Source organism: Humulus lupulus, chromosome X (genome assembly GCF_963169125.1).
Source record: "Humulus lupulus chromosome X, drHumLupu1.1, whole genome shotgun sequence".
In the NCBI taxonomy this organism is placed as follows: domain Eukaryota; kingdom Viridiplantae; phylum Streptophyta; class Magnoliopsida; order Rosales; family Cannabaceae; genus Humulus; species Humulus lupulus.
In genome coordinates this window covers 6,330,345-6,344,227 of record NC_084802.1, presented here as the reverse complement: position 1 = coordinate 6,344,227, position 13,883 = coordinate 6,330,345, and the positions used below count along the sequence as shown (strand labels likewise).

The following is a 13,883-nucleotide window of genomic DNA, read 5'->3' as shown; positions in this document are numbered from 1 at the left end:
CGAGAACTTTACTTAGCTAATTGTTTAGTAGTATTATAGTATGTTTAGTGTTATCTTTGTTACCATGGATTTTTGGTTCAGACCGGGAATTATTTGGACACTCGTAGTAGTACTTATAGATTTTCTAAGTTTAATCTATAGTTTAAGAATATTAAGTATAACCTAAGGTTTGATTAATGTGACTGATATTAAGGATTATATTTATTATATTATAAGGTTTAGACATCAACCAATAGGATTTTAAGCACATGTTATGAATGTTAATTAAGGATTAAGTATTTTTGAGGATTAAATTAAATAAGGGTAAAGTTTGAATGATATAGGGTCAGTCAGCAGCTTTGAATACGTTAAAGGCTTAGTCAAGGCTGTTTACTCCATTCAAACTTAGCTAAAAATATGTAATTTCGTGTTTAAATATTCAGCGTGTGCCGATATATCGCAGCTATAGGGGGCGATATATCGCAGCACGTAGATACGGAAAACACGAGACGATGCACGGTCGCCTCGGGCATACTAGCCCAGGCGATATATCGCCTCCTCCAGCATATGTTCAAACGTTTTTGAATTCTTTTCCTTTCAGCCATTCAAACTTCTTCAACAGTCCAGCATCTTTTGAACGAGTCTTCAGCCTCTGCTGAACGATTATTCAAATGATTTTCACCTAAAAAGCCATTATTTTTATTCATGTAAAATCAAGATATTTTCATTCCCAAACTCTATAAATAGGACCTAGTACCCAGCCATTATTCACCATTTGCTCTAAGTTCAGAAGCTGCTAGTGTTAAGTGAGTGTGAGAGTGTAAACACCTAGTTTGGGGAAAAACTATAAGCTTAAACATCATAAGCTTATCAAACACTTTGGGAAGGGAGTTCTATAGTATTGCGGTGGAGGTTAGATTGATCTTGCAAATCTTTGAGGTAAACCCGAAACTCTACTTCATTTATTTCATGTTATTTCCTTTCTCAAAACCTTCTACTAAGTCCCCTAACCTCATTCTTATTTTGGTTAGGGAATCCAAGTTCTTAAGCATATAAGTCGGTAAGTATGTTTTTTATGGTTTAGTCTTTCCATCCTTTTCATTTCTTCTTCTTCTTTCAACTCACTCTTGTTCATTATGGTTTTAGGAGTGTTCCAAAAGTCCCAACTCAGTCCATTATATCCCGGTAACTTTGGTAAGGAAAATAGGCTAGAATCAATATGTAATGTGCTTATGTTATCTATATGTTTTATGTTATTAAATGTGTTATGATATGTATGTATGTTTGTAGGCTTGGGCATATGACCCATATGCCTAACAAGACCCCAAATGGGTTATGGGCATATGACCTACTTAGCTAGTAGGACCCCACTAATTCCATGGGCATATGCTTGTTTAGTCTATGGGACCCCAAGTAATAATGGCCATTATAATAAGTGTATGTTATATGTATTATGTTAAGTCTTTATGTTTCTTATGAAATTATGTGTATGACTATGTGTTAGATTTTCCTTGCTGGGCATTAGGCTCATTCCTTTCTGTTTTATGTGCAGGAAAATAAGCTTTAGAGGCGGTAAGATTCGTGGCGCTTAGAGGATGTGTATCGATGGTGAATGGAGTCAAGGGGCCGAGCGTTATTCGATTCGAGGATGTAGTCTCATTTTATATTCTTTTTATGGTTTTACATGTATTTTCCGCATTATTATGTAATGTCTTTTATTTTTAATCATGTTTTGTTTTTAAAGACAATGGGATCCCATAATCCTTCTTAGTATTCTATTCAGTTGTAAGTAACTCTTATTTTGCAAGTTACTCAATAAATTATGGTATTTTCGTAAAAATGTAAGTTTATGTATAGTTTCGTTAATGGTCCAAATAGTCTAGAGTAGTGGGTCATTACAATTAATGCATTACTTGTATTCACGCACAAATTGTATTGGAGAGTACTCTTTCATAGTGCTTTCTGAAAGAAGCTTTGAAAGAGTAGCGAGAGTAATAATAGTGACTCATGGACTAGACAGATTTTAACTACTGAACCACGTAAAAAGTCTTTGAATCCTTCTATTTTTTGTGTATCTTTGTTTAGTGCTCTTCATATCTAAATTGACGAAAAACGACATCAACAAAGATAAATAATAATAAAAAACATAAGAAATCCAACTACAATTCTATTATATTATATTTTATTTAAATTGTGTCTTATAATGTGATGTGATGCATTATCAATCTATTTGTGGCTACAATTTATATACTTGAATTTATTATTTATTAAAAATTATGATTATTAAATTATTATTAGAAAAAAAGTTAATGATCTGAATTAATCGCTGCAACCGTTTCATTGCAAGATATGTATTTTCTAAAGCGAAACTAAGATATATTATATAGAGAAATTTGCTGCTAAAATACTTAATTTTTTTGCTTACTTACATCTAAATACAAAAAAAAAAAAAAAATTGGCGGTGAAAGTAGTAAAACGTTACTTTTTCTTGCATTCTATATAGGTACCAACTGTTAAGTCTGACTTTCGACTAGAAAATTTACGGCAAAATTACCTAAACTTTATATTTACTTAATGCTAAATACCAATTATTTTGTAGTGAAAAAACAAAATGTTAAAATAATATAAAAAATTATTTTTTTCCATTTTAAAATTCATTTAATTATTTTAAAATTAAAAAATAATTAAAATATATTTTAAAATAATTAAAAAATATTTTTTAAAATTAAAAGAAATATTAAAAATCTATTTTAGTTAAAATAAAAATAAAAGATATTTACGAAATAAATACCCAATGTTTGAGGTTTGTTATGAGCATATACCTATCTTTTTCTTTCACAACATAGCTAAATAGCCAAACTTTGTGAAAAGTAATTATTGTAATGCCCCAAAAATCCCTAATGTGGTTTAATGGCTGGATTAGTTGGCCGGGAATGCCATAATTGTTTTATTACGCTATTAAATGATTATATACATGTTTATGTTAATTATATTATAATATGATGTTAAATGCATGCACGTGGGTCCACATTTGATTACAGGGGTATTTTGGTAATTTGTCACGTTGAGGGCATATTTGTATATTTTGGTGCATGCTTGTGATAGATTGTTGAGGCCACATTATAATGTGGATTTGTTCGAGCTATTCGGCATGAGACGATCTTTGAGTATAAACTATCGGTTTGGTCATACCTGGCTTAAGCTCGGGGCTCAGGGTGTTTTGGTGATTAGAGCGTTACCGGGAATAAAATGGTAACGAGATTTGAATTATTGGTATTTGAGAATATCGAGAATAGCGAGAATTGAATACTGTTAATTATGATTAACGAAATAGGTGGAAGATGACGATTTACCCTTGGGGAGACTTTAGAAGCTTTTAAATGACCTAGGGGCATTAATGTCATTTGGCATGGATATATATGATTTATTGGCTGTAGAAACCTGTAGAAAGAATAGAACAAAACAGAGCCAAGCTTTCTGTAACGTCCCTAAGGTAGGGTACGTCTGCCACATACTCGTAATTCTAGGGTTTACGAGTATGTAAGGCACTTGACCAAAAGAATTAAATAAAATGATACGAAGAAATACAGAAAAATTTAAAACTTTTATATAAACTTATTAGAAGAAATTATTACACGTATGAATACTTTAAATTTAAGGCAGCCATATGAAAACTCTAAACCATTATTGCATTGCTACTGAGTCCGTGCTCCACAAGTTGCTCAACAGCTAAAGCCACACCTGGAAAAATGTTGGAAAATAACATAATGAGCTAACGCTCAGTAAGCAAATCTCATGCATACACATACACATGAATGTCGTGAGTTTGTAGTGCACATATACTAATATGCTGACTTATATACTTATGCATTTCATTTATTGCTCATGCACTTTCAAACTTTACTTTTATGCTCTTTCTTTTAGTTTCACATTTTTATGGGCCCAATATCACTTGTGCACACTGTTTGATTCAGCCAATGCCTGCAGGGCTTGTTACACATATCATATAGAATCCCATGGGTTCTCCTCCGGCTAGCCATCATCTCAGCTAGGCTCATCATAACACTCATTTCATCGTTGCCATAGCTGCCATACTTATTACACATATGGAGGAGAAAGACGGAAACATGGCAAACATATCTGAATGGTCAACTCTGACCTAGCCCACACTAGTGGGCAGCCACTATAAGTCTTATAGACTTCCGTCTTCTTTACTGAACTTACTTGATTGCTTCATCAAAACAGTGGCACCCTTTTTAAACATCTTATTATCACTTTGCTTAAGCCTTGTGTCATTAAAATGTTTAACTTTACATAAGACTTTTCAAGACATTTCATAACTTTTCTCATATTCATATGCATGGTCTTATATCACATAATAATGTATCACATAACTGTACATGCCATGCATACGTGCTGATGCTGAAATGCCAATGTTCGTGTTCATGACTGATGTTGATGGTATTCGATCAAGGCATTGTATCACATCTCATATAACTCAAAACATCTTTAGTCATAATACATGAAGCTTTGGGTTGGTGGCGTTGTTATACCTTAATGTAGAGCTATGGCTCAGGTCTAAGGTTTCCAGCCTAAAAACTTAAACGCTTCATATATCATAACATATAACAAATCATGAACATAGAGTAATCCACATATCCATCAACATAAGAACACATACTTGCACATAATTCATATCATTCTTAACCAAGTAAGACATCTTTCACATATCACAGAATTCATCAATTACATATCACACAACACCCTTATGGTGTTCATATAACCATTCTTCACATACTTATCATATGCATCATCATCATACCATACTTAACTCATCAGATGTACACAATCAATGTAGTCATGCATCTTACACTTAAGCACAAAAGGTGAGATTTACTTACCTTAGGTCCTTAGCTTATTTTAAAATTCCTCACCAAGAGTCAATCAATCAAATCCATACAAATCCTATTCAAGGCACATCATTTATTAAATTCTATCAAAATCATAAATATACACTATTGATAGTGTATATTAATAATACCAGAAACTATATAAATGATAATAATAAATTATTATCAACGTAATGCAAATAACTCTTCATATAAAACCATGCTTTAAACCTTGCTCATAAGATAATGTACCCTTATGATAATAATAATAATAATCCCAACAAAAATAATAATTATCGTCTATAATTAAACTTATTTCGATATTAATAACAAAATACTTCAATAGCAATACGTATATGGATGTATATATTCAAATAGTCATTTTATAAAAGAAATCATATTTTTAACATAAAGTTGTAATAATCAATATAATGATAATAATATAAATATAAATATTTATATTATTATTAATTAGTCATAATATCAATTCCAGTGATATAATAAATATACTTTCTCCAAACTTCACTGGTCTTACAAATATCAATAACTGTAAGAAACTAATATTTGATATTATTTTAATATTCAAATATTAATATACAATAATAATGGTTAGATAATAGGTTTACTATAAATTATACTTTTCATATATATATATATATATGAATCTGTATTCTTGATTTACTTAACAAAATAATAACAATAATAATTAAAATTACTTAATCATAATAATTTCCATATTAATATAAAATCAATTAAATATGTATTTTTATACTTGATTTAATATCTAATATTTTCTAGAAAATTAGACAGCACAACGGCTATAAAGTGGACAATTCCAAAATCAAAACCTGTATCAAAAATATATATAATCCTAGACAGCCAGTAAATTACAGAAAACATTCCATATATCAATAATATATAATTATATACCATAAATACACATAATAAAAATTACTCTAATCAATCACAATTAAATCACAATATATAGGTTAAAGAAATTATACCAAAATGATCGGGTTCCACAATAAGTCAAACGATGATTTTCTGAGACTCAAAACGTACTTCGGAACCTCGAACACTAAGTTTCGACCGTCGATCTACGGTGGATCGCGGTGGCTCGTGGTGGGCCCACCACCCAACTATGGTAGATGTAGGAACAAGTTATTGGGTTTTGAAGCCCACAACACGAGGAGCACGATGGTGGTGACGGATCGGCAAACGGATGCCCGAGGTGGCCGAATCGCAACTTTGAAGTCGCGGGGTGGCCGAACTTAAATCGAGTGGTTGAGGCGTTTAATCGGCGAGTGAGCTCTAGATTCCCGCGAGGGTCGATAGTTCGGAGGCCTCTGAATCCAACGGTCCGGCGCGTGGCTAAAAATGGTGGCCGGAAAGTACTCCTGCGTCGTCGGCAACAGTAACACGCAGAGAGAGAGAGAGAGAGAGAGAGAGAGAGAGAGAGAGAGAGTTTCTGAGGAGAGAGAGAGAGGGGCTCGGGTAAAATGAAAGGCTGAAGCCTTTTATTTTATTTTATTTTATTTATTTATTTATTTTTAAAAATTACACTTGGACCCAAAATACTAAAATTCTTTTCAAATAAGCCCTTTAGCCAAACTTTCTTAATTTTATAAAAATCCCCAATTAAAATTATATGACATTTGGGTCCAATACTTGACTACTCAAGTTTCTCTTTCTTTAATCTCATTAAAAACATAAAATCATATTTTAAACACTATTTTTCCATTACTATTTCTTAAATTTGTAAAGTTGTACATTTTATGTATTAAAACTTTGATTTATAATAAATAAATGTATTATGAAAATGTTGGATATTACACTTTCTTCCTCACGTTCATCATTTTCTCTCTTTTCTTCTTTGGAATTTTTGAAGCCAAATTGAGGAATTAAGCTAGGAAACTAAAGGTTTGAGCTTAGGAACTTGATTCATTCATTGAAAGGGATTCAAAACTAGTTTTAGGTAAGATTTTATCCATGAAATTCAAGAATTAATTTTAAATAATTAAACTATAACATGCTACAACAAAATAACTATAAAAACACACAAAAATATATAAAATCAAAATAAACCCAATAAATACAAAATTACTTTAAAACTTAATAAATCAATTAAAAACTCAAGAATTAAGCAACAATTAGCACATAAAAAGTGGTAAAATAACTATATTTTGTAGAGTTATCACTTCCCCAAACTTAATATTTTGCTAGTCCTCAAGCAAAATAAAAATTAAAACACACATTTTTTTTATTGGTGATATAAAAAGAATTTTCTCAAAAATTGCACAATGAAAATAAATCTAAAAAATTATTATGAATAAAAGTTAAGCTTATGTAATTAATTAAATTGTCAATTTCGCTTTTAAAAATAGGTTTTCATTAAAATTATTTTTCACCTAAACTTATAGGAAATAAGAGTGTTCTTGTGTATGAAAAATGTAATTTTTGTTACAAACAAAATTGACCCATAATTAAAAACAAAGCTTAAAAATTATTCATATTTTTAAGAGAATTAAATTCAACTCAATCAAGATTTTTATCATTGAAAATGAAAAATATCACCAAATTTTAAAAAAAAAAAATTTATCATTGAAAATGAAAATTAAAAAGGATTTTTTTAAAAAAAAATATTATTATTATTTTTAATTTTTCTTTTTAACAAGACAACAAAATATTTACTTTTACAAAACAACACAAAAATTAATAAAGTTTTTTTTAAATTTTTTTCAAACAAACATAAATAAAAACAAAAATTAACACAAAACATAAAAATTAAAAACAACGCAAAACAAAAACACAATAAATCATACTCTCCTTACTAATAATAACCATATAAACTCGATACCCCCAAACTTAATTTAAGCATTGTCCTCAATGTGTCAAAATATAAATATAAATTAAAATTGATAAGAGTTTAGAGTTTAGAATGGTCGTACCTCGATATGGTGCACCGCTAAGAGAGTAGAAGATACAACAAACAAAAATTAAATCACACATAAAACAAACAAAACAAATAAAACACAAGTTATCAAGATCAAATAGGAATCAAAGAGCATGGTAAACAGGGTCCTCAAGGAGGATCTCATCCACTTCATCGGTTTTCAATTCTAAAAATAGTTTTAATTTTTTTCCATTAACTTTAAATATATCACCATTTTTAGGGTTTTCAATTTCAATAGCTCCATGTGGAAAAACAGTACGAACAAAGTAAGGACCGGACCACCTAGAGCGTAACTTTCCCGAGAATAAATGCAAACGAGAGTTGTATAAAAGGACTTTCTCACCTGGAGAAAAATCTTTTCTCAAAATATTTTTGTCATGGTAAAATTTCATGCGATCTTCATATTTTTTTGAATATTCATATGCATCATTCCTAATTTCGTCTAGTTCATTTAGTTGAAGTTTTCGTTTCTCACCCAAAAGGCTCTATGTCCTAACTCAACAGGTAAATGGCACACCTTCCCATACACAAGTCTGTAGGGTGACATGCCAATGGGTGTTTTGTACGCGGTACGATACGCCCATAATGCATCAGTGAGTCTGAAGGACCAATCTTTCCTAGTTGGATTCACAGTTTTTTCTAAAATGTGCTTAACTTCCTTATTAGACACTTCAACTTGACCACTAACTTGTGGGTGATATGGTGTTGAGCCTTTATGTGTAATGCCATATTGTTTCATCAAATGTTCAACTGGCTTATTACAAAAGTGTGTACCGTTATCACTAATGATAGCATATGGTGAACCAAAACGGGAAAATATATTTTCTTTCAAAAACTGAAGCACAACTTTGTGGTTATTAGTGTGGCATGCAATAGCTTCAACCTATTTAGACACATAATCAACTCCAACAAGAATATAAAGATTACCAAAAGAGTTAGGAAATGGTCCCACAAAATCAATGCCCCAAACATCAAATATGTCAATAATAAGAATAGGATTTAAAGGCATCATGTTTCTTTTAGTTAAACTTCCTAGCTTTTGGCAACGTTCACAAGCTTTATAATAAACATATGTATCGTGAAAGATAGTAGGCCAATAAAAACCACTTTGTAAAACTTTAGCAGCTGTTTTCTTACCAATAAAATGTCCTCCACATGCATGATCGTGACAAAAAGATATGATTTTAGATTGGTCACAATTTGGAATGCATCTTCTAATTATTTGATCAGGGCAGTATTTAAACAAGTAAGGATCATCCCAAATAAAAATTTTCACCTCAGAATAAAATTTAGATTTATCATGCTTAGACCAATGAGATGGTATTTCTTTAGTGACCAAATAATTAACAATATCAGCATACCAAGGCAAGGAAGAAACATGCATCAATTGTTCATCAGGAAAAGTTTCAGTGATAGGAGTGGAATCATGTATAGTTTCAACAACTAGTCTAGATGAATGATCAGCAAAAACATTTTCAGATCCTTTTTTATCACGTATTTCTAAGTCGAATTCTTGTAAAAGCAGGATCCAACAGATCAAACGAGACTTAGCATCTTTTTTCGATAAGAGATATTTTAATGCAGCATGATCAGAATAAACAATAATTTTAGATCCTAACAGATAAGATCTAAATTTCTCTAATGCAAAAACAACAACAAGCAATTCTTTTTCGGTTGTGGAATAATTTAATTGAGCATCATTTAAAGTTTTGTTGGCATAGTAAATTACATGAGGTATTTTTTCAAGTTTTTGTCCTAAGACAGCACCTATAGCATAATCAGAAGCATCACACATTATTTCAAAAGGTATTTTCCAACCAGGGGGTTGAATAATGGGTGCAGTAGTCAACAATTTTTTTAATTTTTCAAAGGCAACATGGCAGTTATTATCAAAGACAAAAGCATTTTCTTTTCCAAGTAATTGGCATAAAGGCCGAGAAATTTTGCTAAAGTCTTTTATAAATTTTCTATAAAAACCGGCATGGCCTAAGAATGATCTAATTTCTTTCACAGTTTTAGGTGGGGGAAGTTTTGAAATAAGATTAACTTTAGCTTTATCAACTTCTATTCCCTCGGATTAGATTACATGACCTAAAACAATTCATTTTTTAACCATAAAAATGACATTTTTCCCAGTTAAGCACAAGATTTTTCTCGTTGCAACAAGTTAAAACAAGTGAAAGATGGTGCCAAAAGGCATGCCACGATAGACAAAAGTCCCAAAAGGGCATGTAAATGTAGTATTTTCTTGATCTTCTGGGGCAATGGGGATTTGGTTAATTCCCGAATACCCATCAAGAAAGCAATAATATGCGTGGCCAGCTAAACGTTCAGATCAATAAAGGGTAATGGAAAACTGTCTTTTCTAGTAACATTATTCAACTTTCTATAGTCTATGCACACTCTCCACCCCGTTTGTACTCTAGTAGGGATTAATTCATTTTTTTCGTTTTCAACAACTGTGATCCCAGACTTCTTAGGTACAACTTGAACTAGACTAACCCATTGACTATCAGAAATAGGGTAAATGATACCTACGTCTAATAATTTTATGGCCTCTTCTCTAACTACTTCTTTCATATATGGATTTAACCTTCTTTGACATTCTCAAGAGGTTTTAGCATTCTCTTCTAGATGGATTCTATGCATACATATGGATGGGCTAATTCCTTTAATGTCTCCAATGGTCCAACCTATGGCTTCTTTATGTTTTCTAAGGACATCTAACAATTTATCTTCTTATTCTTTATCTAATGCAGATGATATGATAACAGGTAAGGTTTCAGATTCTCCTAGAAAAGCATATTTTAAATTTTCTGGTAAAGGTTTAAGGTCTAAGTTTGGAGACTCAGAAATTGATTGAACATGATCTAAGGATGAAAAAGGTTCAACTTTAGTTTCATTTAAGGGTATAGGCTCTAGCAAAGAATTCACATCATCATTAGAGTCATCAACATGCAAGTTTATACCAAAGTATTTTTCACAAAAATTAAGTAAGTCAATTCCATCATCTTCACAAATACTATCTATCATGTTAACTTCATGCACTTCCTCACACTCAACATATTTAACAACATTAAATACATTCAATTCAACAGTCATATTTCCAAAAGATAATTTCAAAACACTATTACGACAATTTATGATTACATTAGATGTAGCTAAGAATGGTCTACCTAAAATGATAGGAATTTGAGCATGCATATTTTCCACAGGTTGAGTATCAAGAACAATGAAGTCAACAGGAAAATAAAATTTATCAACTTTTATCAAAACATCCTCTATAATGCCTCTAGGAATTTTCACATAACGATCGACTAATTGAAGAGTTATAGAGGTAGGTTTTAGCTCACCAAGACCAAGTTGCTTATAAACATAATAAGGCAATAAATTCACACTAGCACCCAAATCAAGTAAAACCTTGTTAATAAAATGATCACCAATAATGCATGAAATTGTGGGATACCCAGGATCTTTATATTTAACGAGACTCTTGTATTGAATAATGGAACTAGCTTGTTCAGTTAAAAACGTCTTTTTAGGAACATTAGTGTTTCTTTTTAACAGTACAAAGATCCTTTAAAAATTTAGAGTAGGCAGGAATTTGTTTAATGGCATCTAAGAAATGGATATTGATACTAACTTGTTTAAAAACTTCTAAGATGTCATTATATTGGCCACCTTTTTTAATTGGAAGTAATCTTTGTGGGAATGGGGCTTTTGGAATGAAATGATGGATTGGAGTTTCCTTGTTTGAAAAATCATTGGCATTAGAATTAGAAGGCTGACTCTTTTCTTTTTCTTTTTCATTTTCAACCTCGGGTATGTAATCGGGTTTGACAATGTTCTTTCCGGACCTAAGAGTTGAAATTGATTTGACTTCTCCATTATGACTAGACTTTCCTATCTCATATTGACCTTTTGGATTAGGGATAGGTTGACTAGGGAATGTTCATTTTTCTCTATCAGCTAAAGCAGTGGCGAGTTGTCCTACTTATGTCTCGAGTTTGGTAATTGATTGAGACTGATTGTGTAGGATTTGTTGAGTGGATTGCATAAATTGTTGTAAAGTATCTTCTAAGGAAGGTTTTCTTTGTTGCGGATATGGTTGATTTTGGGGAGCATAAGCTTGGTTTTGTGTGTTGTATTGGTGCCCTTGATTTATTTGAGGTTGGTTTTGTCTCCATGAAAAGTTCGGATGGTTTCTCCAATTTGGATTGTAGGTGGATAAAAATGGGCTATCATTTGGTTTCCCATAAGCATGAAGTGCATTGGCCTCCTCAGAAAAGGCTTCTTGGTAGGAAGGACATGATTGGGCATTATAGCAAGGACTAGAACATATAGAACAAACATCTTTTCCTGGTTGTATTGGAGAGTTTATAGTTTGGCTTATGGCTAAAGCTTATATTTTTCTCGCTAATTTGTCTAAGGATATTCTTAAGTCTAATTCTTCTTTTACTTCATACCTTCCTCCTCTTTTTGGTGAATTAGTTGACCTAGACCTAGGATCAAAATAATTTCATTGTTGTGAATTGACAGATAAATCTTCAAGGGCGTCCCACGCCTCTTGTCCTTGAAATTTTAAAAAATTTCCGATATGCATAGATTGGATCATTTGACGATTAGAGGGAGTCAAACCATCATAAAACTATTTTACAAGTCTCCATTTTTCAAAACCATGATGAGGACATTTTAATAATAAATCTTTAAATCTTTCCCAACATTCAAAAAACTCTTCATTATCTTTTTGAAAAAACTCGGAGATTTCTCTCCTTAGACTATTAGTTTTAGACATAGGAAAAAATTTCAGCAAGAATTTATTATAAAGTTGATCCCATGTAGTTATAGACCTTGTTGGAAGGGAATTTAACCAAGCTTTTGATTTGTCTTTTAAGGAAAAAGGGAATAATCTTAGTTTGACTGACTCATTAGAAATTTTTTGAAATTTAAATGTTGAGCAAATTTCTAAGAAATCTTTTACATACATGTAAGGATCTTCTCTATCTAACCCATAAAAGGATGGCAACAATTGAATAATTGCTGGTTTAAGCTCAAAATGAGTAGCAGAAGTTGTAGGTAAAACAATGCATGAAAGAGCATTAGATGAAATAGGTGCAAAATATTCAAGCAAAGTTTTTTCAGGCACAACATTTTCATCAACAGGATTAGCAATTGGTTCCATGATGCTCAAATTTTTACTAACACTTTCAATTTCAAACAAAGATAAACGTCTTTTTACTAATAAATTTTTAGAGTTACGTTATCAATGATGCATACAATTTTAATAAACAAAACAACAAATATAATCTCAAACAAACAACTTTCTGATGTGGAAGATCAGTGAAAACCGCAACCACAGAGCATACTTATAATTTTTAGAGGTTTCACAACAATATAATTCTTTCGGTTTATTTGTCCCAAGGCCTATTTGATTCCACTTACTCGCGCACTACTAACAACTCCCCGAGGTTAATTAATAGAGGCAGATTGGGAATTTTGTTCAAATTTCCTTTAAGCAAAAATTGCTTATGGTGAAAGGACAAGATTTAGGTTTCTTGTTTTTTTCAAGTATTTTTCACAATATTACACTAAAATATTATAACAGGCAAAGAAAAATAAGGCAAAAATTAAATAAGACTAAAATTTAGGCAAGAGTAGGGAGGCATAGCATGCCATAAACCATAACAAAATCAAGGTAAAAATTAGGAGGCAAAATTGACATCAACTAGCTAGGAGGCAAAATTGCCATCAACTAGTAACTTGCGGAAATTAAATAAAATAAAAATTACAACAAGATCAATAAAGAAAATTATAACAAAGGTTAGGAGGCACAAGTGTCGTCAACTAACAAAGATATAAAAGAAATAAAATTATAACAAAATTAGGAGGCACAAGTGCCGTCAACTATAAAAATTAAAAAAGATAGAAAAATTAGGAGGCACAAGTGTCGTCAACTAAAAAAAATACAATAAATATAAATAAGTTTTTTTATGGGTGGTAGAACCGTCCCAAATTTTCTTTTTATCTCTTTTTTTTTAATTTTTATAGATATATATATTTTT

General features: G+C 31.2%; 1 non-coding gene across 1 annotated transcript; it reads left to right on the top strand.

The window, feature by feature from the left end:
• The first annotated feature begins 12,494 nt into the window (after positions 1-12,494).
• LOC133807616 (small nucleolar RNA R71) lies at positions 12,495-12,601 on the top strand. Its single transcript, XR_009879518.1, has one exon. It is a non-coding gene; the product is annotated as a small nucleolar RNA R71 (small nucleolar RNA).
• Positions 12,602-13,883: the final 1,282 nt, after the last annotated feature.